Here is a 5480-nt window from a genome sequence, read left to right on the forward strand (position 1 = left end):
ATGATAACTGAGAAATTGGAGATTGATCGTGGTGACAGGTCATTGGTCTTTCACAGAGCCAAAGAGAGTGAAACCACAGAACCTAGAACTCGTTTCGCGCGTGAAATAGCGTTGATAAAACCGTTACTAAATCGGCTGGCGTCACGGGCAGATTCACATTGGTGAACGTTTATGAGCCAGGTAGTCAAATGGACTTGAAACAAACTCAAAACAGGCTGCTCAAATATTGTTTAAGTCTCCCAATGAAAGGGGCCCAATACAACAGACTAGACATCAACTAGAAGGGTTATGAGATTCCGTCTGTAAAACTTTCCGTTTGTGAACTATTTTAAACTTCGAGAAGTCGCAAAGAAACCCAAACTACGGTTAGATGTCGGTGAGAAGAGCCTTAGAATTTTGGATTTTTCGGTGCTGAGTCTTCGACGCTGAATGGTGCTGAAGCTCCTACAAAAACAGCATAGAGCTATTTAAGTGATTTTCGGGCGATGGTGGCTAGATGTACAGATAGAATCTGCCATGGCGGATGTGACTGCAGTTACAGAGACATGACCGACGCAGTCTGCAAACAGTAGGGAACTTGATTTTGAAAGTCTCACATTAGTAAGAACTGGCAGCATCCAGGGAAGTAAAATGGGAGTATCTCTATTCATTAGAAATACTATCCCACTCACTGCTATTGATAACATATCCCAAGAAAGTGTGACATGCGTATTAGTTATCTGCTGCTCGAAATGCAAATTACAAGAGCTGTGATTGACTTGGTCAACCGCAGTCCAAACTGTGCGACGAATTAGGTCTTGCTAGACGTTTCTACACTTGGTCAACAAGTGGTCGATGTTTAATCTTAGGAAATCTTAATGCACCCACAGTAAACTGGAGAAATCTGAGGACTGAACTGTCAGATAGTTTTTTCCAACAGAAACTAGTTGGTACGGTTATCACGGGTGTCCATTGCATCATGTGGAAAAAGCAACTAGGTATGACATGGACTCCAAAATATCCTTACTAGTTCTCATATTGATTCATTACGAGTGTAGACTATGATCGATAAACGAACCCACCAATAATAAAGGGAAACGCCCACCACCACATTAACTCCTTTTGACCTTGTACGAAGAGTGACATAATTAAACTAGTCCAAAGTATCGCGTACCCGGCCGAAAAAAGAATTCTAAACAGCTCACCGTTGACGCTCGGAGAAAACGCTTTTAGACAGCAAAATGGTCAAGAAGCAATGGACGAGGTGAACAGGAGAAAAAAATTAATTCGTCAAAGTTCTATAAGAAATTTCAACCCTTTTATGTTTGAAGGCAAAATCCGCGTGGGAGGACGTTTGCAGTTATCATGTTTACCATTTGAAACCAAATATCCGATTATTCTTCCTAGTAATCATTTTGTTACAGATATGATTATAATGCGTTATCATGTGATAAACGCACATGTTGGAGTTACTCAAACTCTGAGTAGTATTCGTGAGGAGTATTGGATTGTTAGAGGATATTCTACTGTTCGGAAGGTTCTAAAACGATGCTATTTATGTAGAAGACTTTATCCTAAACCATGTTCCCAATTAATGGCACCGTTGCCGGAATACCGAGTAGAGACTCATTCGCCACCCTTTAGTCAAGTAGGTGTGGATTACTTCGGACCGTTCTATGCCAAACGTGGTAGAGTTGTTGAGAAACGTTATGGCTGTTTATTCACCTGCTTATCTATTAGAGCCGTTCACATCGAAATGGCTTACTCTTTAGATACGGATTCATTTCTATGCGCATTATCAAGATTTATTGCCAGCAGGGGATGTCCAAAGCGTATTTTTAGTGATAACGGCACAAACTTCCGAGGTGCAGATGCCAGTTTGAGACAGATTATACGTTCCTGGAATACTAATAAAATAGAAAACCACCTTAAAGAACGAGAATGTGAGTGGCGTTTTAACCGACCTAGGGCAAGTCATCGAGGTGGTGTGTGGGAACGCATCATAAGATCAATTAGAAGAATCTTAAGAGTGCTTTTATTCCAAAATGTGTTGACCGATGAAACTCTGCAAACCTTATTAACTGAGGCGGAACGGATACTGAATGACAGACCTCTGGTTAAGATGACAGATGACCCTGGTACCCTAGAAGCTCTTACTCCGAACAAGTTGTTGTTGATTCATAAAAAAATATCATTCGCCGATGCTTCGGTGGATAAGACGTTATTATACAACAAAAGATGAAAAGAAGCTCAAAGACTAATCAGCGCATTCCGGAATAACAGATGGGTAAAAGAATATTTACCGACTCTCCAAGCAAGAGACAAATAGTTGGACGTACACAAGAACTTACAACCGGGTGACTTAGTCCTCGTTAGTAACGTCGAAATGAATAGAGGTCTATGGCCTAAGGCTATAGTCGAGCAAGTAAGCTATGGCCCGGACGGACGAGTCCGCACGGCAAAGTTGAGAACTTCAAACGAAGAAATCGTCAGAGATGTGCGAAGCCTATGCCTGCTGGAAGAAGCCGGTTGTCTGACGGCGACGATGACCCTGGACAATGGACGTGGTGCGCTTTTCGGGGGGAGTGTAAAATGTGATCGATAAACGAACCCACCAATAATAAAGGGAAACGCGCACCACCACATTAACTCCTTTTGACCTTGTACGACTGTATCTTTTTATTAACCAATCACAGTTTAATGTTCATTGTAAAACAATACTTGCTTGTTGACTCATTTTTCCTATTCTCTGGCTACTGTTCGGTCTGTTATTTGTCTCTTTTTCCCTGTATTAATAGACCGTACTGTTTGTTTGTACACTAACGATGTTAATTTATGTTTTAGAAACAGACAAAGTTTATATAGCCAAATAGCTTACTTGTTATGACTTTGGCCAAACCAAGACTCTGTATTCGACGGTCTAGAGAATAGTTTAGAATTAAACCTGTAGGAAATTGCTCGCTACAACGGGATCGACGTCACAAACCTCCACCATATACCACTCGTAGGTGAAAGTGATCATACAGTTTAATATTCGATTTCCATATAGTTATCCATTACGAATATGTGTCTTCTCAAGTCAGACTAAACGTCTTGAAAGCAAATATACGAGGAATTATACACTCTGCATGCTCAGTGGGATAGGCAATAGGACCATAGCCACCTATTGACATTGCTTGGAAGATATTCAGAAATTCGCACATTAGAGTTACTGCAACTCACATCCTTTGGACTAAACCAGCGAGTCCGGGAAACTTCCTACCGTGGTCCAGTAAGGGTCTAGCACCCTTCTCCGTAAGAGAAGAATGCGGTAGAGGTTTAGGTTACTGGGTACTGATGGGACAAAATCTCAATGTCAGGAAACTCGGGATATATGTGTCTCGACCCTCCTCGAGTCTAGAATGTCGTATTGAGATAAACTTGTTAAAGAGTCTATAGAATACCCTATTCACTTATCATCGTACGTAAATCAAATGAATTAGCGAAGAGAAAATATTCCAGCATTGTGGGAAGACATTAATGCTGCATCATCACTGGAGAACGATTATGGTAAAGCTCAAGTATTCACAAGTTACTTTAGCAATGTATGTACCGTGTAGATGCCTTCTCCTTCAGTTAATATAAAGCCACCCACACATACTGGACACTGTGACCATTAGAAAACTCGATGTCTTTTGTCTGCTAAATGAGCGTCTTTTAAGCAAATTCATGGGACCGGATGAAATGCATCCTAGGTTACCAAAGGAATTAGCAAATTTTGCCGTGAATCCCTTGGGCATATGTTTTTAATCTGTCTGTAACCCAGGGTCGATTACCAGAAGACTGGAATAATGATGTATGAAGTCTTTTCTTCAAAACAGATACGAGACACAAATATGAGAATTGCTGACCCGTAAGTTTAATCAGAATGGTTGTTAAAGCTTTACTAAAGATTATTCAGAAGGAGTTACTGAAGTATCTAGTCGGAAATCGAATTCTTTCTGAAAAGCAGCATGGTTTTAGAACAGATTTTTCATGTTTCTTAAACTAACTGGTAGCCTCTGAAAGCTGGTGCGCTCTAGAAGATCAACACTTACTTATAGATGTAGCCTATGTTGACTTCAGCAATGCTATTGACGAAGTTTCTCACAGCCGGCAGTCATATTGATTAATTAATATCAGGACTGAAGACAATTTATTATTGTGGATAAAAGACTTCCTAGCAGGGTATCAATGGAGAGCATGGGTGAGCTCAAAGCTGTCTCGCTGGAAATCTATGCTTAGTGGAGTGCCTCAGGGTACAGTTTAGGGGCATGTGTTGTTTCTCCTTTATATACATGACCTTCCTAATCTCCTATCATCATCGGTTTTGATATCTGGTGATGTCATTATATGGAAAGCGATATAAAGTGGTGATAGTTTAGAGCTTTAAAATGGCCTGGAGAAGTTATGTGAATGGTCTAGTGTTTGGCAGTTCTCGTTAAGCCCTTCTAAGTGCATTGTGATGCATATCGATCACCAGGGTTCAGATACATGCACGGTGAATAACACTGAGTAACCTGTTGTCCAGACACACAATAACCTGGGAGTTATCTTTAGCTAGCCCCTGCCTATAAAGAGACGCTGAGCTGTTGAAAAAGGTTCAAAGAACCTCAACGAAACTGATTTCTGGAATGGCGATGCCCTCGTATGATGCCAGACTGACTAAAATAAACCCATTACCATTGTCATATAGAAGAACTAGAGACGACTAAGTCACAGATTTGTAAATACTTGGTGATAAATTTGCATCTGATGTGCCTTTACTTTTCTTGCCTCCCAAAGCAGAAGATTTATGCAGACGCTCTAAAAACGTTCCCAGGCCCAGAATAAACAATTTGTCAGGTGATTATTGTCTTTTCCATTGAATCACCAACAAATGGAATCCATTCCTAATCTCCCTATTTCGGGGGAAATTATGTCCATTTTGGGTAAAGTTAGAGGAAACCGCGAAAGAAAACTTTGGGGAAATGGCACGAAAACCAAACATTTCCCCAAGTTTGGGGAAAATCCCCAATTCATTAGGGACATTTAGGGTTTGCCCCAACATTTCCCCAGAATCTCACAACACTTTGCGGTTCTTCGAAAAAATTCCCTCAAACTTAGAGAAAATCTGCCAAACTTATCAACAGTCTGGGGAAAACTCAAAAACCTAACCGAAGTCCCCCAAAATAGGGATATTGAGTTATCTTAACACGTGATTGGAGCTCTGTCGATGCTTGTAAAGGAAAGTTAAATCAACTGAGATACCACTATTGCTAAAACTAACACAGCCCATCTGGCCTCCCATCGTTTCCAAACTGAAACTGAAGCTGAAACTAGAGTGGAGTTTTTTGACGTGTGACCTTGACAGTTACTAAACGTACAAGGTGTTTTTCAAAAGCAAGGTTAAGGTAGTTGTAACAGTGGTCTGACTCGTGGTGCATTTTCAATTCGAGTCCTCTTATATGTGGGACAGTCTTTTGTGCTAACTAGGAAATAAA

This window comes from Schistosoma haematobium, chromosome 1, assembly GCF_000699445.3.
Source record: "Schistosoma haematobium chromosome 1, whole genome shotgun sequence".
Lineage (NCBI taxonomy): Eukaryota > Metazoa > Platyhelminthes > Trematoda > Strigeidida > Schistosomatidae > Schistosoma > Schistosoma haematobium.